The sequence below is a fragment of the Bos javanicus genome, chromosome 4 (genome assembly GCF_032452875.1).
Source record: "Bos javanicus breed banteng chromosome 4, ARS-OSU_banteng_1.0, whole genome shotgun sequence".
Lineage (NCBI taxonomy): Eukaryota > Metazoa > Chordata > Mammalia > Artiodactyla > Bovidae > Bos > Bos javanicus.
This window is the reverse complement of record NC_083871.1, coordinates 44,103,527-44,127,473: the sequence shown is the minus strand read 5'-3', so window position 1 is coordinate 44,127,473 and position 23,947 is coordinate 44,103,527. Positions and strand designations below refer to the sequence as shown.

The 23,947-nt window shown below is 39.8% G+C and overlaps 1 long non-coding RNA gene across 2 annotated transcripts; it reads right to left on the bottom strand.

Moving 5' to 3' along the window:
* Positions 1-358: 358 nt before the first annotated feature.
* Positions 359-23,938, bottom strand: LOC133246002 (uncharacterized). Of its 2 annotated transcripts, none has more exons than XR_009735863.1 (3): positions 23,355-23,938; positions 950-4,511; positions 359-773 (listed from the first exon to the last, which is right to left on the bottom strand). It is a non-coding gene; the product is annotated as an uncharacterized LOC133246002 (long non-coding RNA). The 2 variants fall into 2 exon arrangements; XR_009735864.1 differs by having other exon boundaries at positions 950-1,851; positions 23,355-23,901.
* Between the last annotated feature and the right edge of the window lie 9 nt (positions 23,939-23,947).

Genomic DNA, 23,947 nt, shown 5'->3' with positions numbered 1-23,947 from the left:
CAGGCAACCAGTGCAGTTCAGTTCTGTGTTATGACTGAGAAAGTCAGAGCCTTCTCCTTGTTGTTTCTCCCCTGTTCCCTTTCCATTGCCTTTAACCTACTAGAGTGAATTTGGCACTGCTGTGTTCTGCTGACTTCACTCACACTTGAAAATGAGTGTTGACCACCAAGTACAGAAATGGTAAAAAAACTGGTCTGCCAGAGCTGGAGAACCTGGCAGAAAGGGTACTTTCCACTCTTGGAGAGCTGCATGTACATTTTCTCCTCAGGTAGATACGGGGGAACCAAAGATGCTAAGCTTCTCTATCATCACTCTCTCACTTTAAGAAATAATCTCAGACAACACCAAAGTGACACGATTCATTTCTGTGCAGAGCGCCTAATTTTATTTTATTTTTTTTTTTTGAGGGGCTTCTCACACTTTGCTGATTTTAATAACCAGCATTTGTGTCCCATGTTTCACATCAGTGTCTGAGCCAGTGTCTACGCGGTTGGCCATTTCTCCGCAGCCAGGACTCTCGATATAGCAGATTGTTCTCAGGTCTCTGAAGCTTGCTCTGCAGGCGCTATTTGCTTAGGTCTTATCTCAGAGTGGTGTCGTTCTACAGGGGCTGTTAGGCCTGGCCTGGCTGCTTTTGGCTCAGTCTATGGAACTGGCTGAAGCTTGGCCCTTCTTGTTCTCCTTTGTCTTCTTGCAGTTATAACTTTTGGGGAGTATTTTTTTCTTGAACACACATGGAGTGGTCTTTTTACCTTCTTATATATCTTCACCACCTGTTAAGGCAACGGTGAGCCCAGAGGTCACTGGTTGGGAGAAGGGTCGGGGGAAAGGGTGAGGGACTAAGGAGGAAGTTTGTGCCAGGCTGGGGCAGGATTATCTCGAGGTGAGGGAAGGGGGCAGAGGGTGTAAATGGGAAAGAAGAGGAGGAGCTTGGGTAGGGTCATCTCACCTTGCCTCTTGATCCAGGCTGAGAGAGGGTCTTCCTTTTCTTCCACCGCTTTGTGCTTGTGGTTTTTGGCTCCCAAGATTGATCAGTCACTTTTGCCATGTTGAAGCCACTCAGTTGTCTGCCTGTCTGCCAGGCCTGCCCTCTGTATATATACCTCTCCCCAGGACAATGAGGAGTCACACCTGTTCTGCTTTATTTGGTCATCAGGACACTCCCAACAGCCAATGGCGGCTCTGGGGAGCTGATACATCATAAAGGACCACTCCTGAGGGGTAGAGGTGCTGGGAGGCCCACATGCCCTGGCTAGAAAAAGTACCCAGTAAAGAGCCATTCCTCACTGACCTGCTACCCCTCTTTCTCTCTCCATGTTCTGGTTGTACACAAGGCAGAGAGGGATGTTTTCTCTAAGTCATTCCCTATGGTTCATTCTACTGACTCCCACCCTTTATCATCACCTAGTATTTGGATATCTTACCTAAAACCAGCAAGATACAGGTAGGGCAGCCTGATCTGAAAAACCTAGGAATTAGGGAATTGGAGGAAAGTGTTTGAGCCATGGTGTCCATCATTGTCAGTCCAAACAGGAAGGCTTTGAAACACAACTCAGGATAAGATGGGTGTGTGTGCATGAGTGTGCACACTAGGGTCACTCATTCCCCCAAAATAAGATTAAAGTTATGAAATACGATTAGGTATCTACCTACATACCTACCTACCTATGTTTATGGGTAATGTATGTGAATACCTTTGGAGAAATTAATCTTCAAAGAATCAGGGATTTTTAACTTCAAATGTTCTGATGGCTGATAAGCAGAGATCAGAAGTAGAAGCTCCCCTCAGACCAGAGCTCACCTTTCTCCCTGTCGGTATCGTCCCCTCTACAAACAGCAATAATGACAAATCTATGGACAGAAAGTAGATTAGTGATTGATTAGGGCTGGCAGGAGAGTAGAGGAAATAGGAGGTGACTGCTAATGGTATGTGACTTCTCTGGTGTGATGAAAATGTTCTGCAATTAGATTGTTGGGATGGTTACACAACTTTGTGAATATGCTAAAAATCACTGAATTGTTAATATGCCAAAAATCTCTATAGAGTATGATTTATATTAAAATACGTCAACCACAATTCTGATTCAAATTAGCTGATAATGCATATTTATCTCTTTCCCCTCAAGAGGCCATAGCACAATGATAATAAAAATTCGTAAAACCACAGTATGAAGAGAATGCTAGAGGTCATACATGTCTGAGAAAGTACATTTCTAGGAGAAGGAAAACTTGTGGAGACGTTAGCTACTGAAACAACAGGGCAGGGAACAGTACAGTAGAGAAAAGCAGAGTGTGGTCGAGGGGACAGCCACACTTTCTGCAGAACCTGGAAGTATCTCAGTATGTGGTAGTTTAGTCACTAAGTCATGTCCTGCTCCTGTGACCCCATGGACTGTAGCCTGCCAAGCTCCTCTGTCCACGGGATTTCTCAGGCAAGAATGCTGGAGTGGGTTGCCATTTCCTTCTCCGGGGGATCTTCCCAACCCAGGGATTGAACCTCTGTCTCCTGCATTGCAGGCAGATTCTTTATCAACTGAACCAGCAGGGAAGCCCAGTGAAAGGATGAGTACCCTAAAACTCAGAAGGATGATCTCGATACTCCTCTACTAGCTATGTAGATGGCTTAGGAATGGGGGAGCGGGAAGGGACTAGGGCAGTAATCTGGTTTTTAATTATTTTGGTTATTATTATTATTCCAGAAGAGGCCTGCCCACCTGGAGCTAGTGTTCCTTTAAGATCCAGGAGAATAAATTGACAGTTTATAGGAACAGACTGAGTTGCCTCATTAAAAAAGCTTTAGTGACTGGCACATCCCAAGACAAAATTTGCCTCCACATGGAAAATTTGGTCTACTGCATCAAATAAATTTAACTCTTGCTACAGCTTCATTTTCTCTTACAGATTAAAAGAGGTCCAGGCAGCCATGCCAAATTAAATTAAAATCAACAAAAGAAATCAGCTTTATTTGCCAAGATTCTAGAGGGTAAAACTACATACAAGGGTGGGAATAACATGGGGAAAATGTTTGGTTCGGTTAAAAGAAATAACTTCCTAACAATTAGGGGGAATTCAAAAGTAGAACAGACTCCTCTGGGAGGTAACAAATCTCCATTCATTGAGAACCTATGTGCTGATCAATGTTATATAAAACAACCATTAAGACTCATAGCTACACTCAAGGTTCTTTTCAGTATACGCTGGGGAAAAGAGAGTTTTGTCTTAATGTCCTTCTGAGTTCTCTACCAAGCAATCACTCTTTAGCTTCCCAAAGACTTCCCTGTGAGTACCTACTCAACTCACCCCCTAGAACTGGAGGTAGAGTCCTCACAATAGAAGCTATCCCCTCACAATCACGCCAGAGGAGGTATGAGAGAGGCAAGCCTTCTTAAAAAAAAAGTTTTTTTTTTTAGTTTAAGTTGAATGGTTTTATTGAGCATATTTAAAAAAAAATTTTCCCCTCATTTGTGCTTCTGTACATGTGGTAAAATGTCTTCAAAAGGGATATTCACTGGGAGTCAGTTGCTATACTGTAGTACATAACCAGCATGTTTCTCTGCCTTTTTTCTCCATGGTATTGACTTTTTTTATATGACCAAGTCTACTATCTTGTAGAATAATCTGTATTTTTCATTTTCTTTGTGACTTCATTTAAGATAGTCACTTCCTCAATAATACAAAGACCTAGGAGAAACTCTGAAATTACTTTCCTCAAGGGCTTGATTAAATTCTCAAAAGGTTAATTTCTTTCCAGGCTTGGTCTGGGGGTTGAGGGGCTATGGTAGTTCTAGGGATAAAAAGAGAAATCAGATACATTTCCTTTGCTAAGATGCTGAAGAAACAAGATTGGCCCACTGGCCTGGCCCTAACATACAGTTAGTGATTTCTGTGGTCTACTTTCTCCACCTCTGCTGCACTCATGAATCTGGGTTTCCCTTCTTCCATTTTTAATCCCCAGCAAACAATTCCTCACATGGCTGTGAGTGAGGCTTTATGAAATCAGATCCCCCATTTTTTTTTTTAAACAGGGTTTGTGAGGTCTAGTCCTTACCTACTTTTTGAACTTCAGCTGTCCTCATTACATCCTATATACAGATATTTATTTATAGGTATACAGATATTTATTCATTCACACACAAGTATTTCTGCAGTGCCTATTATTTAATTTTAAACACATTATTCTATATTATTTTTTTAAAAATTTATTGTCTTTGTTGCTGCACTTGGGCTTTCTCTAGTGGTGAGTGGAGGCTCCTCTGTTGCAGTGTGCAGCCTTCTCACTGCAGGGGCTCTTCTTGTGGCAGAGCACAGACTGTAGGCATGTGGGCTCCGCAGCTGTGCTGTGTGGGCTCTAGGGTGTGTGGGCTTCCGTAGCTGAGGCACACAGGCTCAGTAGTTGTGGTGCTCGGGGTTAGCTGCTTCATGCTATGTGGAATCTTCTCAGACCCGGGACTGAATTCATGTCCCCTGCACTGGCAGGCAGATTCTTAACCCACTGCGACACCAGAGAAGTCCTAAAACACAGTTTTAGACAAAAGAGAAAGATCTTTTCCTCATAGAACTTAATGTCTTTTGTTGCTTGAACAAGCCCAGCTCCCTCCTGAGCCCATCTCAAGGGCCTTTGCCCAAGCTCTTCCCTGCCTAGAATGCTTTTCACTTCCCGTTCCTTTTCTGACTGTTCTATTTAAAGCAGTTTCTCTACTTGTGCAGTGGAACTCCATTTGTTTCTTTCATAGCTTATACCAGGGAGTGTGTGTGTGTGTGTGTGCATACAGAGGTTTCTTTGTGTGTAATACATCTGTTTTGTAAAGCTGGATCATGTTCACTTAGTTCACCAGGCAGAAGAGCCTGGCGGGTACAGTCCGTGGGATAGCAAAAGAGTCGGACATGACTTAGCGACTAAATAACAAATACACTTAAAACTTTTCATAATGACTGTTAGCATATCATAGGGGTTCAATAAGCACTAGCTAAAAGAATAAATTGTGATTTATGTGTTATCAGATTGACCACCTGACATCTTGATCTTAAAAACATTAGTCGTCTAATAAATGCTATGAATGTAAAAACTGTAATTCTGAGTCTCCAATGCTATCCCCTTTCTATACGGTGCTAATTTTTATAACAAGGTAAGCATATAAAAAGTATACATAGTTTCAAATATTTACCAGCTTACAGCAATATGATTATAAGTCATGGGTGAGGGAAAAAATAACCAGATACTCAACTGGACAAACAGGTTTTTGAGTCCAAAGGTAGCAAAGGTGTAGTCAAATGAATAGAGAGCAAAACCAAAAACTGTTAAAAGAACTGGGGTAAACGCAGAGAAAGGCAAGTCTCTTAATGAGAACAGAGGACATTATATCCTTGACCAAGTAGATACAGGTTGCAGACTGCTGTGCTGGTCACAAACCAGGGGACCACATTAGAGACAATAGATATATTCTTATATTCCAATTACCCTGTGGGAAAGCAACTTCAGGTATAGGCCCTATGATCATAGATAGGTCAGTAGCGTATTTTTTTATTCCTATCACGTAAATTCCTTTTCATTCTTCTAACATTACACAGTGAATATAAAACATACATTCACAAAATACAGAACTTCCAGGCTAGATATAAGAATCAAAGATTTAAAACATCAAAAGTCACGCTACCCTGGTGGTCCAGCGGTTAAGCATTCACTTTGCAATGCAAGGAACATTGGTTCAATCCCTGGCCCAGGAAGATCCCACATGCCAGGAAGCAATTAAGTCCCTGCGTTACAACTACTGAGCCAGCAGCGTTCTAGAGCCTGAGCCGCAACTACTTAAGCCTGTGGCTTAGAGCCCGTGCTTCCCTACAGAAGTCACCACAGTAAGTTCGCACACCACAAAAAGAGTAGACCCTGCTCCTAGTGACTAGAGAAAACTCGATAAAACTAGTGCAGCAAAAAGATCCACCACACCCCTCCAATCTTAAAACAAAACCAAAAAAAGGTCTATAAAGTATTCTTTGATGGAGTGAACTGCATAATTATTGTATAATGGGCTTCCACATAATAATTCATTTGAAGAAAGAATTCTTTTAGAAAGTCTGAAAACTACTTGTCTAAAAGACAGAAAAACTATTACAATGATACAGATTTTTTTTAAAAAGTAGCATTTCAAAGTGCTACTATTGATTTGCATAAATAAGGCCAAAAATTATCAAATATTCCATGTCCCATAAAGATCTAAAATGCCCAAAATATACATATCTACTTTGTACTGACATATTCATTAATCAATGTATTGCTGACTTTTGGATCTTGCTGACGTATAAACAGGCTTCAAATGCGTAATTTGAATTTAGGGTATCATTCCTGACCTTAAAAACTGTTTTGGAACCTCAGGCAAGTGACTAACATATGTCATATATAAAAAGGACTGGTTGTCCTTAATACTTGAAGATTATGTAGCTATAATAAGGCATGTTTTACCTGCATTACTCCTTGCAATTATGATATAGTGTTAAACTCTTCACAGCTATGACTTCTTTTGGTAGGATCCTGTTTCTGATTTTAGTTCCACTTCTGCCTAATGGGATTAAATACTTTCCTTAAATATATTTTTTTCCCCTAAAACTGCTGCAAAATTATCACCGTATCTATTTTGAGCTACAGGTTAAGTATTTCCTAATTCCTTCTGCCTTTAACATAAACTATACCAATCTCAGGGACAGGGGAGCCTGGTGGGCTGCCGTCTCTGGGGTTGCCCAGAGTCGGACACGACTGAAGCGACTTAGCAGCAGCAGCAGCAGCAGCATACCAAACACAAATGAAAAAAAGTTATTTGCAAAGTTTAATGTTTTAAAGAAGTAAAGTACTGGAAGTCAATAAATCAATTCAACATAAGTAAATTATTGAATCCTGAGACTGAATAATTATAGGACATAAATAATTTGAAATCTTAAAATATAAACCAACTCTTCTATTGCTTTTCATAATCTAATCAAGGCCTCTAAACCTTTTTTAAATAAATTTTTATTGGAGTATAGTTGTTTCACAAAGTGTTAGTTTCTGCTGTACAGCAAAGTGAATCAGCTACATGTATATCTGCCCTTATTGGGATTTCCTTCCCATTTAGGGTACCACGGAGAATACTGAGAAAGCTCTATATAATAAGTTATCATTAGTTACCTGTTTTATACGCAGTAGTGTATAGAGCCTCTAAACTTTCTGATCACATAGCGTGTACTCATTTTCTAGGGTTGCTGTAACGAAGTGAATTAGGGGCCCACTCTACTGTAATATGGAGGCTTCCCTTGGTAGCTCATGTGGTAAAGAATCTGCCGGCAAAGCAGGAGACTCGGGTTCAGTCCCTGGGTAGGGAAGATTCCCTGGAGAAGGCAACAGCTATCCACATTAGTATTCTTGCCTGGAGAATTCCATGGACAGAGAGGTGTGACTGGCTACAGTCCATAGGGTCGCAAAGTCGCACGACTGAGTGACTGACACTAATATGACCTCATCTTGACCAGTTACATCAGTAATGACTCTATTTTCAATTGAGGTCACATTCTGAAATACTAGAGGTTAGGATTTCAACATAAATTCTGTATGTGTGTGGGGAGGGGGACACAATTCAGCCTCTAACACACCGTAATACATATATATTTATTTATTTAGAAATTATTTACATTCAGTACTGCAGTAAGAATTATATACACTGTAGTCCTTATACAATTAGAAAATTTGAAAAGACAAGACAGGTAAAATATAGATATAAATAGTATTTCCTTTATGAACCCTAACATGTGGTGTTGCACATTCTGTGGATTATACACAGTTCACCAATTTCAAGGACAGTATCATCTCTTTGGCTTGGTACCTCCTACCTTCTAACATCTTCCCTCTGCTTACTTAGCCTGCCTCTTCTGTCACCTACCACATACCTGGCATTCCAACCAATCTGAAGTATTTGCATGAGCTAGACCCTTTCTCTAGAGGTTCAACAACTCTGCACAGGCTGTTTCCTATTGTTAAATGTGCTCATTCTCTTCACTTCACATGAACACACAGTGAACTCCCAGTCATTTTCTGAAATTCAGCTCAAATGTCATCTCTGGAAAGCTTTCACAGACTGTTCTGGACAGCACAAAGCACTTTTTCAGGGCACATTGTTCATATCTCTATTATTGTAAATTTCTATTTAATATACATGTAACACACACATATATTTAGATTGAACTGATATTTGAACATTTTGACCTAAAAAAGATGCAATTTCATGTGGTTCAACTTAATACTTGACAACAAATCCACTGAGAGTATGGACTGTATTTTTCATTTTTATATTTCCAGTGACTATAATGGAGTTTGACAAAAGCATATATATCCTTAGTACATGCTTCTCGAAATTAAGGAAAGGCTTACACACCCCTTCCATTTTCAGATTTTCCTGTTCAAGAATGGGTAGATATTGACTTGATCCTATATGAGTTTCATTGGCTTTATTTAGTTAATAGTATTTTAAGTTACTTTCCCTTGCTTTTGTATCTCTGTATATGCAGAAATCTCTTCAAGAGAAACACTTTTTTTTAAAAAAAAGAAGAAGCTATATAAGTTTTGTTTGAAGCCAATATAAAAACATTTCACAACTTTACTGTTTTACTTTCAAAATACTTTTATGCTTTTGAAAAAAACATAATCATAAAAAAGGAATATAAACAGGAGAGCTAAATAAAGATATTAGTTATATAAAGTGTGGTATTTTAAATTCCAACAATATTTTAGTAAGAGCTAATATAAATCTAATTTCAGAATATCAAATTTTTCATATTATTTGGTTTGTAGAAAAGCTGTGATAACTGAAATAGCATTTAAGTATTACATGGAGAGTTAAAAGGCAAGGTATGGAGAAGTGTTCAGCTAGAGTTAGGAAGCAAGACGTGGTGAAGCCTGGGAGAAATTAGCAGGAAGTGAGACAGAGATAAACATTTTCCATGCTTCCTCATTAAGCACTTAAGTTAACAAAATGCATGCAGTGAGTCTTCAGCATGCCAAGGCAGTCAAGGGCAACACAGTTCAGAGAGTCTGGCTCTCATCCACTGTAGAGACTCTTCTCCTTTTATGGCACTTCATGTTTCTTATACTCAAATTACAAAACACTTGTTGCAAAGAAAACCACATTAAACATGTCATTATTTCATGTCTTCTTCTAAGTGCTCTTTGCTCAGCCTCAAGTCTTTTTCCATCTTTTTGCCTTCTAATTTTTAAAAATTCAGCTCAAATACCATCATCTCTGGGATTTTCTCCCTCACTCCTCCAGCTAGAGTTGATGATCTGTCTTCTGCATTTTCACTGTATCCAGTGCATGCCATCATTGCATTATTTTAACCACAGTGTGATAATTTAAATGTTGACATTTATCTTCTCAATTATATTATCACACAGTTCTGGGTACACTAGACACTTACTGCCATTTGTTACACAAATAAATTAGTAAGAAATGAAGTGAGAGTCTGGAATAACAAGGCACTGATGAAAAGCTTATTTGGAAACAGAAATTGTGACTACAGAGTGAAGTCCACCTTGTCTATTGCTATATTCCTAGCATTTAAGTCTACTGCTTGGTACCATGTGGGTGCTTTGGAGGTTCTAGCAGGGGAGTGTAACTACTCATATACCCCTGACCAAAGAATGGTCTTCCTTACTAGGGAAGGTGGTCCTCTTTGACTGAGTGTGCAGCTTTGGGAGGGACACACATGGAGAGGTGAAGTAGGAAGTGGACACTTGCCGAGCTAGTCAGATCAGCTGAAACAACCTCGGCAATTAAAGGAGTGACAGATGTTGCAGCCAGATTGCCTTCAGAGCCTGTAAGTATTCACTAACTAAATACTTAAAACACATGGAAAATAAGAAAGAGCAGACTATCTAATAATGGAAGATAAACTGAAGAAGGGCATCTATAAACAAGTAGTAAGAGAAGTATCTCTAGTTTAAGAGGTAGTTATATCAAGGAATAAAGAAGCTGTAAAAAAAAAAAAGCTGTAAAAAATAATAAGATCATTGATTAGCAAAATTTTTACAAAAAAGTTACTAAATATACACAGGAACTGGGGGAAGAGTCAATATAAGTTCATGTAAATATGATTTATGTTTTCAATTAGAGTGGTCAAAGACATTAGCATGCCCACATAAATAACAGTTCTTTACATCTGCAAAAAATTCTGTATCTTTTGCCACTAATGTATTTATGTTTTCCTGCTTAATGCCTCTATTTTGGGCATCAAAATGGCACTTAATCTCCAAATGGAGTTAGTTGTTCATTTACAAGCATACCATACCACTCGTGTCCAACGCTTTGCGATCCCAGGGACTGCAGCCTGCCAGGCTCCTCTGTCCATGGAATTCTCTAGGCATGAATACTGAAATGGGTAGCCATTCCCTTCTCCAGGGGATCTTCCCAACCCAGGGATCGAATCCAGGTTTCCCACATTGCAGGCTGATTCTTTACTATCTGAACCACCAGGGAAGCCCATGACAGCATACCTGTACTTTATACTGCTGCTGCATTATTTTAGGCTTGCTTTCCTATGATATACTGAAGCACTTAACTTAGTATCATCATCAAACAATATTTAAGAGGATCTGTGTACCTCTAATATTGATCCCCATGTACTGACAGTCCACTGTGAAGAAACAGAAATCACTGAATGTCTTTATCACTCACACTTTTCATATATCAAGGTAATGGGCAAGCTACGCTGGTAGTTTGTAAACTCAGATGGCAAGATAAAGACTACAGGACGAACTCAACCCAAGGTTACAAGAATTATACAAGGAGAGCTTACCCTCTTTGCTTGGCACTTGGACTTGTCCATCTATGCTGGCAAGGTTTCATGCCTTGGTATTCAAGGTTTCCAGGTACCTGATTTGTACCTTCTTTTTCTGTCCTCCTTCACTAACACCCAGTGACATTATTTTACAACTTAGTGTTTTCTACTCATTGGAATCAAATATAGGGATTAAACACGAGAAAGACTAGGATCAAAAATAGCAATTATAATAGACTTAATTAGAGCTTGTGTTGGATTTAAAAGTTAACTTTAAAGTGGGCATTTTATGGTTTTTTTAATTTTTAGTTTAGCTGTTTCAGTTATGCATCTATTTTTCAATCTAATGGTATACAGAAGCAAGAGTTCATCTGACGGGAATCAAGAAAAGCCAGCAGTGGTGGCATCTGAGGCAAGATACATGTTGCTTCATGGCTCTGTTCATTAAATATTCAGAAAAGCTTTTCAAATTAGAATCTGTGAAACTAAAAAGTAAGATCACTTTATGGCAGTCAAAGTTTTGCAATTTTCTAGCTCTACTGACATACGCACAAAACTGCTCTTCTGTGGGTCATCTCTTCTGGGAATCTGTTAGACCTGCTTCAGGATGTTCAGGTTACCCGGACTTTGCTACTGAATCATAAAGTGTCTTGAGAGTTCAAGCCACTGTTTTTATAGATCTGTTTGTCCACACCCTCTCCCACTCTCACTCCTTCTCCTAAAAATATTCTTGGCCTCGTATGAGATAAAAGCACTTGTGTCTACCAGCAACCAAAGAAACACTGCATCTTTTCTGAATGTGTTATTTCCTAAACATAAGTAACCGAAATTTCTAAAATGGTATGATCAATGTTTAGGTTTAAAAGACTTTTTTAAAAGATGTTTTAAGACTTCTGTTTCCTCTTACAAGATAGCACACATTAGAAAATTAGTTCAGTGTCAGAATAAATATAGAATCCAGTTCAGTTTTGAAAAACACCTTGTAAGGATTTTCAAAACACAGGCTGACATGAAACATGTACAAACATGAGGCTTACACAAGACACTAAGTAAACATCATCCCCCTACCTACAGTGATGGTCTCAAAGTGTGGCTGAAACTTATGAAGCAGAGCATACTTACTTTGGAGGTAAAGTTTCCCTGTTCAAGAACAAAGCAAAGGATAAGTGGCAAAGGACTCATGAATTGGATACAGGGTTGGATTTCCAATCTAGAAATTCTATGAGTTTATCACCTTTACACCTCTTTGCCACACTTAGGTTTCAAGGTTATAATATATACCTTATGCTTTACCCACCAATTCTTAGCTAAAAAGTTCCCTCTTTTCAGAAAACTGACTAGTACTACAAAACTTATGCTTTTCTTTTCAGAGATTTACAACACTGAGTAAGGCTCCTGTCATACATTTTACAGGCTTCCCATCCTTTTCCTAAAAATAAGCATCAAAATGATCTGATGTCTTTCCAACAAGAATTCTGGCAGCAAAATTAATCTCCCAAGAGACGTTATGGATGGTTTTCAGTTACTCTATTTGGCCCCTTTTATTCTACATTTTATTCTACATTCTCCCTGCTTGGTGGTTGCTGCTGGCTCTCCCAACGAAGCCTTTAAACAGAGGGCACTCTCTCATCTACAATTATCAGCTTCCCCCAAACTTAAGAACATACTCAAACTGGAAAGACCATGATTGGGCAAGCAGTTAAGCCACATTTGTTGTAAAGTGATATTAATGGTTAAGAGTTCAACTCGCCTACAATGTAAAGTAAGTAAAATATGGGCTGAAAGTTTTACATTTTGATAGTTGAGGGTCTTTCTTTTTCCTCACATCCAAGTTTCAGGCAGGAGAGAAAGGGGGAAGGGCAAAGAGGCTAAATGCCCTCTCCTCCTCTTAAATAGCTATCCTGAAAGCCTTGCCCAGACTTCCCAGGATACTCACTGTATCCCTAGGAATAAGGAAGGTTGGGCAGTCTAAGCTTTTTTTGTTTTCAAACTAGGCACATTGCACCTGAATGAAATAAAGTTAGGGTAGTAAGGAAAAAAGGGGAACAAATATTAGCCATCTCTACTACAGACATACTGAATTTGAGGTGCTTTTGACATACCTGTGGAAGATGCTAAAGTGGTTAGGTCACAAACACAAGAGGACCAGGAGGTTTACAGATATACATTGGGGAGCTGTTACTATAAAAATAATTTATTGACATTATGGCCATTTTTGTCCCTTGGACTGCAAGGAGATCAGACCAGTCAATCCTAAAGGAAATCAACCCTGAATAGTCATTGGAAGGACTGATACTGAAGCTGAAGCTCCAATACTTTGGCCACCTGATGCAAAGAGCTCACTTATTAGAAAAGACCAGGATGCTGGGAAACACTGAAGGCAGGAGGAGAAGGGGATGACAGAGCACGAGATGGTTTGATAGCATCACTGACTCAATGGACCTGAGTTTGAGCAAGCTCCAGGAGATGGCGAAGGACAGGGAAGCCTGGCATGCTCCAGTTCATGGGGTCTCAAAGAGTCAGACACAACTGAGTGACTAAACAACAATAAGGAAGAGGAATAATGTGAGGGAAAAAAAGACCCTTAAATTGAAACTTGAGAGTCTCTAGAGGAGGCACCTATAAACTATCATGAGAAGGAGCTGATATAATGAGCCTGAACTGTTCTTGAGATACACAAGTGAATAGAGGCAGTTCAATTCGAATGAAACTAAGATCATGGCATCTGGTCCCATCACTTCATGGGAAACAGATGGGGAAACAGTGGAAACAGTGACAGACTTTATTTTTGGGGGCTCCAAAATCACTGCAGATGGTGACTGCAGCCATGAAATTAAAAGACGCTTACTCCTTGGAAGAAAAGATATGACCAACCTAGATACCATATTAAAAAGCAGAGACATTACTTTGCTAACAAAGGTCCGTCTAGTCAAAGCTACGGTTTTTCCAGTGGTCATGTATAAATGTAAGAGTTGGACTATTAAGAAAGTTGAGTGCAGAAGAATTGATATTTTTGAACTGTGGTGTTGCAGAAGACTCTTGAGAGTGCAAGGAAATCCAACCAGTCCATCCTAAAGGAAATCAATCCTGAATGTTCACTGAAGGACTGATGTTGAAGCTGAAACTCCAATACTTTGGCCACCTGATGCGAAGAACTGATTCATTTGAAAAGACCCTGATGCTGGGAAAGACTGAAGGCGGGATGACAAGGGGAAAACAGAGGATGAGATGGTTGGATGGCATCACCGACTCAATGGACATGAGTCTGAGTAAACTCTGGGAGTTGGTGATAGGGAGGCCTGGTGTGCTGCAGTCCTTGGGGTCGCAAAGAGTTGGACATGATTGAGTTACTGAACTGAATTTGAATGATAATTCTCTCCTGATGTGCCCATATCCATCTTCTATTTATTAAAAAATTTTATTTTGGATACTATGAAAGTAAAAGTAGTGAAAGTGTTAGTCACTCAATCATATCTGAGACCCCACAAGACTACAGCCCTCCAGGCTCCTCTGTCCATGGAATTCTCTAGGCAAGAATACTGGAGTAGGTAGCCATTCCCTTTTCAAGGGGATCTTCCCAACCCAGTGATTGAACCCAGGTCTCCTGCAGTGCAGGAAAATTCTTTACCATCTAAGCCACAAGGGTGTTATAAACTATACAGCTAAACAAATGCTGTTAGGGTATTTTAACTTTTTCATGTAATCCAATCTCATAATAATTAATTCTTTTATTTTTTAAAGTTATTTTAATTATTTATATATGCAACAACTCTACTTATAATATATGGTATATCTCAACCCTGGGACCTCGAATAGGTTCTTTTCTACTTCTTAAATTTAAGAAAGATTATAATCAGGGTAAGGGAAAGGATTTACATAATCATCACAAAGCCTAGTGCTGATGCATGTCTGAGAAATTAATAGTGAATCTGTGGTTCAATGTGTTCTCTTGTCATATATTTATATGGATGCAAACTTGATAACAATCTTATTTGTCAACAGAAAAGGCAATAATGTAATGTTATACAACTTAACAAGTTTCCTGTTCTGTAGTTAATTCCAATAGTCCTTTTAACAGGTTAGGTGTGGATGGATGCAATGCTTGTCAATAGTTTTTTTTTTTTTACTTCAGTAGTATAACAGAAGGCTTTCAGATGAATACAAAGAAACTGGTCTTAGATATTATGTTTTGTTCCAGTTCAAAAAACTTTTTGAATTTGACAATCTTTATCTTTTAACTAGATAATTTTCATCTATTATATTATTTGTTGATGCTTATAAATTGGGATTTACTTCTAAAAAAAAACAAAACAAAAAAAACAAAAAACTTTTTGAAATTTATTCAGAGTTGCTTAACTGCCAAGATTCTGAAGATAGTTACGGAAGGATCAAAATTGACCCTCTTAGTCCTATTTACTACTCTACTATCCAAATAGACCTTTTCTCCTAAAAGACAAAACTATGTCAGTATTTTTCTTAGAGTCCTGACCTTCCTTATATGAGGTAAACATCCATAAAATCTCACGGTATAAACTTGGCATTGTTTGACCTATTCAGATCTGCAGCTAGAGCTATTCTGCACTTTTGGAAATGAGTTATAGAAAGGTATTCTGAGTTGTATAAACTTGCAATGCATCAGTGTGCTAACACATTGAGAAAGAGTGAAACATTTACTAAGAAAGTCACTATGACTGAAATGTACATGTAGGTATAATCAGATTCATCAGAAAGCTAAATTTTTTACTTCTTTGTGTACATACCATTGCATCATCACAGAACTATTCTATCAGTTCCTGGTGAACAACTAAGTTGGTTAATCAAAATTCAGGCTGAGTCACTAATTGATTTATCCATTCAATAAACATTTGGTGAGTGTCTAATGCATACAAGGCATTTTGCTAGAGCCACAACACAGAGTACTAATCACTATATGATCATGATATTGCTAAATGGCAGAGATACACTGGTGAATAAAAGTAAATAAGAAAGACATGGTCCTTGCCCCCAGAGAGCTTACTGTTTACTGAAGGAGACGGATGATAAAAAGGTAACAACTGTAAAATAGTTATAATCTGTGATAGAAAGAAAGAGAATGCAATGTCAGAAAACAATGAACAGAGGAAGGCCTGTCATGACATCTGAAAGAAGAGAGTAGGGGTGGGAGGGAGGAAGCATTCCAGGCAAGGAAACAGCCTGGGCCAAGGGACTGAAGCAGGACTGGGAATGATTAGGGATCAGAGAGAAAGTCGTGTGACTGATGTAGCAGGTGCAAAGGTGAGTGTGGAAGAGACGTTTACCCTTTCACATGGTATAAAGGTACAAATCAACATCCTAAAGCCAAGAGTCAGCAAACTATATATTGCAGGTCAAATCTATCCTGCCTGTTTTTATAGTTTTACTGGAACACTGCCCTGCCCATTCATTTATATATTGCCTATGGTGCTTTTGTGCAACAAGCAGTAGTTGCTACAGAGACATGCAGTATGCAAAGCCTGAAATATTTACTCTCTGGCACTTTATGGAACAAGTCTACTGCCTCCTGTACTAAGTGTGGAGTAAATTACAACTGACAATATGAAAGTTGAAAAAGTCAGGCTTTCCTAAAGCATAGAACCACTCTTTATATGCTGATTCACATAAGAAAAACACATAAAGATGAGCAGGTTAATGTTATAGAGGTAGGGCTTTAAGATTTCCATTCCAGAAGGGTAGAAGAGATGTCTTTAAGATTAATACAGGGTTTCATAAAGCACAAGGACCTTTTATCCAAGCGGGTCAAGAACCTGGACAAGGCCTGAGGATAGTATACCTGCAAAGTAAAAATGCAGTTAGGCTCAGGAGTACTGGAGGACATTATATAAAGAAAAAATCAGATTCTAGGAAAACACACTAAGCACTGCTAACATATATTTATTACAGCTAGAAGTTTGCATGTATTTCTTTGCATGCATATGTGCTCAGTCACTTCAGTTGTATCCTCTTTGTGATTCCCTGAACTACAGCCCGCCAGGCTCCTCTGTCCATGGGATTCTCCAGGCAAGTATACTGGAGTAGGTTGCCTGCCATGCTCTTCTCCATGGGATTGTCCCGACCCGGGCTCGAACCCACAGCTCCAGCATCTCCTTCATTACAGGCAGATTCTTTACCCACCAAGCCACCTGAGAAGCCCATTTATTTGCTTAGCATCTATCATTTTTAGCAACTGACAAAGGTAGGGCTGTGAGTTAAAAAATGAATAAAACTCTTCAGTTCAGTCGATCAGTCATGTCCGACTCTTTGTGACCCCATGAACAGCAGCACGCCAGGCCTCCCTGTTCATCACCAACTCCCGGAGTTCACTCAAACTCACGTCCATCAAGTCAGTGATGCCATCCAGCCATCTGATCCTCTGTTGTCCCCTTTTCCTCCTGCCCCCAATCCCTCCCAGCATCAGAGTCTTTTCCAATGAGTCAACTCTTCGCATGAGGTGGCCAAAGTACTGGAGTTTCAGCTTTAGCTTCATTCCATCCAAAGAAATCCAAGGGCTGATATGCTTTAGAATGGACTGGTTGGATCTCCTTGCAGTCCAAGGCACTCTCAAGAGTCTTCTCCAACACCACAGTTCAAAAGCATCAATTCTTCGGCGCTCAGCTTTCTTCACAGTCCAACTCTCACATCCATACGTGACCACTGGAAAAACCACAGCCTTGACTAAACGGACCTTTGTTGGCAAAGTAATGTCTCGGCTTTTTAATATGCTATCTAGGTTGGTCATAACTTTCCTTCCAAGGAATAAGTGTCTTTTAATTTCATGGCTGCAATCACCATCTGCAGTGATTTTGGAGCCCAAAAAGATAAAGTCTGACACTGTTTCCACTGTTTCCCCATCTATTTCCCATGAAGTTTTGGGACCAGATGCCATGATCTTCGTTTTCTGAATGTTGAGCTTTAAGCCAACTTTTTCACTCTCCTCTTTCACTTTCAACAAGAGGCTTTTTAGTTCCTCTTCACTTTCTGGCATAAGGGTGGTGTCATCTGCATATCTGAGGTTATTGATATTTCTCCCGGCAATCTTGATTCCAGCTTGTGCTTCTTCCAGCCCAGTGTTTCTCATGATGTACTCTGCATAGAAGTTAAATAAGCAGTGTGACAATATACAGCCTTGACATACTCCTTTTCCTATTTGGAACCAAGCTACCTTAACCAAAGCAACTCACTTTTTTTTAGGTCAGAAGTCAGACGAAGTTATCTGACCCACAGATATGTTTACCTTGTCTTGGGTAGTTTCTTAGGATACCTCATAATAAAAAAAAAAAAGTTAAGGGACTTTCCTGGTGGTCCAGTGGTAGATTCTGTGCTCCCAACACAGGGAGTGCAGGTTTGATCCCTGGTTGAGGAACTAAGATCCTACATGCTGCATGGTGTGGCCAAAAATATATATAAATGAATAAAAATAAATGCACACTCCCATTCATTAAAACATTTTGAAAAAAATCTAGATATTTAGCAAGTAGGCTTGCTTCATTTCTATATTGCTACAATCAGCAATGTACCTTGTAGATATAGATAAGGCATATAATTCTCAGTTTCCAGTCTTCACTACTTCCTATTATATTACATTCAGCCTGCCTTATTATTTTTTTAACCTATCAAGAACATTTGTCTGTAATCTCTGGTCCTCATCTTTTCATAAAGATCATAAATCTGTTCTTTATATAATTCTTTTCAACATTTATTTTCTAACCATGTCCCAGATACTATGCATACAAATACAAATAACACATCATCCCTGCCCTTGAGGAGCTCTCAGGTTAGAAGCTGAGACCAATGCGTTAAATGATCCTAGGCAGAATGATGACAGCACAAAGGAACAATCAACTCTACTCCGGCAGGTCAGGAAGCACAGTACTAGGGAGATGCTTGGACCCAACCTTGGAGGGGTATTCCAGGCAGATAGACAGAGCAACAAGGAATGCTACTCTTTTGGCAATTACGCATAGTTCAGAATAGATCAATCAGTGGAAAGATGCAGGAGGGTGAGAGCGATAGGAGTGCTAAGGTTATATCAAGGATGGCTTGTATTTACACTAGGAAGAGTGACTTTTATCCCATATGCCAAAAGGAATTAGTGAAGAGACTGTGGCATAATCAGGTTTATGTTTCAGAAATATAATTTTGGAAGCAGCATGGAGGACAGTTTCTGATGGAAGACTTCCAGTTAGGAAGGTATCAATGACAAAATCCAAACTGGTTTGAGGCCTGAAGGCAAGAGGCAGCAATAGGAATGGAAAAGAGAAACTGGCTAGAGACAGTGGCTGACTAACGAGGAAGATGAAGGGGGGAAAATGTCAATAAAGACTACTCGCAAGCTTGTACTTGAATGATGAGGTGTATAAAAAAAAATGCAGGAGAATTAATGCATGGGAGGATGAAAATGGGTGGTATAAAATCTGAGGTGTTAAGTGGCTACAAATGTGGCGATACCCATTTGGCATCTGGATAAGAGTCAGGAATCATGTGGAAGGCCAAGGCAGGAGACAAAGACTAGGAAACTGTCAGCATTTATGATAAATCAGAAGACACCAAGATGCATACTATCATAGAGGGGTGTGTAGAGTTAGATACAGAGCAACTACATATTCCTAAGAATCCCCAACACTTACATGGAAGAGAGGGAGCAATGCTTAGCAGAGAAGCAGGTAGATGTGGGGCAGGGGTAGCAGTATAAAGATGAAGAGAATCAGAGTACCAGGAATTGAGGTGATGGCAAAGGTGTGGTGCAGATTATATACCTAGATTTTAGGCTGGATAGAGAAGAAAATATAGAAAGGATGAATTTGTGTAGGGTTGCCAGATTTACTGGAAACTAAAAAAGAGACATTCAGCTAGATTTGAATTTCAGATAAACAAAGAATACTTTTTCAAGTATACATATCCCAAATATTGTATAATACATACTTATACTAAAAATTTATTCACTGTTTAATTGAATTCAAAATTAACTGGGGGCAGGGGATTAACTGCTTGCTGGATATCTGAAAATTTAACTGAGTGTCCTGTATTTTATCTGGCAATCATAATTAATTGAAAAGGAAACATGTAGAGATGGGAGTTCTCTGAGGTTACAAGGCAAGGGCATATTGTAGAGGACTGAGAAAGCAGAATATTAAAACACTGCAGTTCAGAATTTCAGAGATGGAAGAGTGATGAAAAGGATCAAGAAGGGGTCCATTGGAATTTGTGGCTGAAACAGAATGGAAATGTAAGTCCAAGGAGAAACAGTACATGGTTCATTAGTATGGACACTGACTTCAGTTAAAATGATGGCTGGAGGATAAAGGGGATGAATATGTAGCAAAGTCTTTAATAATTAAAAAATAAAGTAGAATATGGGAGAGATTAAAAAAAATATATAGTCTGTATTCTTGTCTGACACATGACAGCCAAGTGTCAGACAAGAAGATGGAGAAATTGGATAAAGGGAGTATGTTTTCATAGAACTGCTGTTGTAGAGGAGTGAAAGAGATGGGAGAGATACGAGTTAAAAACAACAGGCAGAAAGAAATGGGGATGAGAAGCAAAGGAACAAACAAGTTACTAATCTAGTCCTGACAGGGAGGGAAGGCTTTTCCAAGTAAATGAAGCATAGCTTGAGTTGAGATCCAAAGGATGTGATGTCTTACAGGTATCTCATCTTCATCAGCTGCAAGATCAAAGAGCATCCCACACTTGTCATATTTTCAGTGTTTCCTAGCTCAATGAATGGTTCCACTGTCTGTCAAGTCATGCAGGTTAGAAATATAGGAGGTATTGGTGATATCTGCCTCCATTACATCCATTATCCAAATCATCACATAAGCATCAGGCAAAGAGAAAAGCATTCTATGTAGAGGAAACAACATATGCAATATTCCTAAATTGAAAGATAGTATGGTGCATTCTGGAAATTAAAGACCATTTACTTTGAAATAGAAGAGGAAGGGGCTAGATTATGATGGGTTTTGTAGGTCAATTAAGGATTTTGTTGTTTAAGATCAATGGAAGCCATACACAGGTCTGAAGCAGGAAAGTGACATGTTCAGATTTATGTTTTGAAAAGTGTATTCTGGGTAGAATGGCCAGCAGATTTGAGAAAATAAGAAAAGACGACGACCAGATAAAAGGCTAGTGCAATTATCCAGGTGAGAGGGGTGGTACTTGAAACAGGGTACCAACACTGGACATGGAGAGAAGTGGATGGTTTCAGTGCTAGTTGCTAGCAACTAGTGCTAGTTGCTGAGACCTGGTGGCTCAGACAATAAAGAATTCAGCTGCAATGCAGGAGACCTGGGTTCAATCCCTGGGTCGGGAAGATCCCCTGGAGAAGGGAATGGCTACCTACTCCAGTATTCTTGCCTAGAGAATTCCATGGACAGGGGAGTCTGGCAGGCTATGGTCCATGGGGTCACAAAGAGTTGGACACAACTGAGCAACTAACACTTAATACTTAGTGCTAGTAGAGATTAAGGAGAAGGTGATGGCACCCCACTCCAGTACTCTTGCCTGGAAAATCCCATGGATGGAGGAGCCTGGTGGGCTGCAGTACATGGTGTTGCTAAGAGTCAGACAGGACTGAGTGACTTCACTTTCACTTTTCACTTTCATGCATTGGAGAAGGAAATGGCAACCCACTCCAGTGTTCTTGCCTGGAGAATCCCAGGGACCGGGGAGCCTGGTGGGCTGCTGTCTCTGGGGTTGCACAGAGTCAGACATGACTGAAGTGACTTAGCAGCAGCAGCAGCAGTAGAGATTAAGCCAGTAGGATTTGGTGTTAATTAAGTAGGAATTCTCTCCTAGTTCAATGTTGTTAGGAATTATCTAGTTGTGAGGGAATGACTGATTCCAGGGGAGAGAAGAGATAACTGAGCATGTTTTGTAACAGTACTGCCCTTAGACTTGGGTAAGGACCCTCCTCCTGCTACAAAGGGCAGGGAGTCCATGAGGTCAAGGGGCCATGTCTGCACACCTCTTTCAGAGTGGCTAGATTTGAGGGCAGATGGAATAGCTGATTACCCATCACTATTTGCAGGGGGTTTAGGGAGGGGCAGGCTTCCCTGGTGGCTCAGAGGTTAAAGCATCTGCCTGCAATGATGGAGACCTAGGTTCGATCCCTGGGTCGGGAAGATCCCCTGGAGAAGGAAATGGCAACCCACTCCAGTATTCTTGCCTGGAGAATCCCATGGACGGAGGAGCCTGGTGGGCTACAGTCCACAGGGTCGAAAAGAGTTGGACACGACTGAGTGACTTCACTTAGGGATGTGGACATGGCTTGAACATGTTGAGTGAGGTGGGTGAAGAAGCTTGGAATGGGAAAAGAATAGTGTCAGTCTGAGGACTCTAGAAGTCTGAGAATTCTAAATGTAAACTTGGCTTCCAGATTATTATTTATGGAGATTTGTGAAGGTAGTAGAATAGAATATATTTTTAACAATAGTTTGATGATTCATAACTTAAATATTTAGACACACGGTCTTTGGGCCTCTGTAACCATACTCTTGCTCAGGCTCTACAAATTTAGGGTCAGAACTGATAAGAGAGTTTAACAGTATAAAAGAGTATAGTGCAAGCAGTAACATATTCAGATGACAGTTCACTTTAGCTGGACCCTTTAAGAGTTAAGACTTTCCAGACTTTTGCGTGGGTATAAATTTCTAGGTGCTATATTAATGTATATAAGAGACCCTTTCCTATTCCTGGAGGGCCAACAGTTATTTTAATTGTAGTGATTTCAATGTGATTTTGAAAAGCTTCTTAAATATCGCAGAAGTTTAGAGTGCAGAAGGGATCTTGGTGGTCCAATAAAATTTTCTCACTTAATAAATAAACCAGAAGTTCTGACAGAAAACGAGCACCCTGACAGAAATCACAAAGCTAGTCAATACCACATCATTTCCAGTCCCATACTCTTTGTCCACTCTTGCACCAATGTCAGTTTTCAGGTAGATATCTACTGCCAGTCAACTCCAAAAGTTTACACTTGCTTTTATTGTTTTGCATTTTTAAAAAGTACAGTAAATACTTTTCATTACTTTAAAAATTCGAGGTACCTCAAAAAAGTCTATAAAGCAATATTAAGTTTTGACTCCAAAATATTCTTAAAACCAACCCCCTTTATCCCTCAAAAGTGAACACAAAATTAAGAATTCCAACTTCATGAACTCACAAGAAGTGGGAATTCTGTAAAGTTACTTTTAATTGTTTTCTACAAAGTTACAGGCAACTTAGGGCACCTTTTGGGATTCAATATATTCTCTGGTCATCTACTCATTTGACTACTTTTATATATATATATTTCTTTGACTTTTGGGTCTCATAATCGTGCTATTCACTTTGGTTGCAATTACTGTAATTCATCTCCTCAAATTCTTTATCTTCTAAGCTACAAATCAAAGCACACACTTACAAAACATCAAACACTCAGAATGCTAACTAAACGCTAAAATACACACAAAATCCTCTTTCTTTTCAAACATCGCTATTGAAGTTTTAAGGGTATCTGAATTATAATAGTTAAAAAAGAAATTTCTCTAGGAGAGTCTTACCTTCAAGCTGGATAGTAATCCGAAACTTCTAGGTTTGCAAGTTATTTCCCTCAAAGCATTAAAGATGATCATAGCAAAACAGTAACGCATCTTGTCAGGACACCAAGCGATCTTTAGCCCCTCCCAGCAACCGACTACTGCCTAATAGAAGGAAGGGTTTTAATTTCCGGCAAAATTTTCTCCTCACAGCTGAGAATCTGCGAAATTCGGCTTTTAGAGGGGGGAAAAAGAGGGGAGGGACCAAAAGGACCCCAGGGGAAAAGGAGGGGAAAGCGGTACAAGACAGAGTCGTCGAGGCAGAGACGAGCGAGACCTGGGTTCGGACTGACTCGGTGTCTGGAGTGAAGGTTCCTCTCAGACATTCACTGGGCCCCCGAGTTCACGCGGGCGACAACTCGAAGACCCTCCCCTCACAGCTTGCTCCGCCACTAACTACGCCCGAAGGACCTGTGACCTCCAAAACGGGTATGCTAGGCGATTCCCCACACAACTTCGGCTAGAAATTCGAGCTTTTGATTGGTTCTTGGAGATATCCCTCAGCGTGGCTCGCCCAATGGAGGGCCAGACCGCTCCGCCCCTTCCCCGCCCCCCAA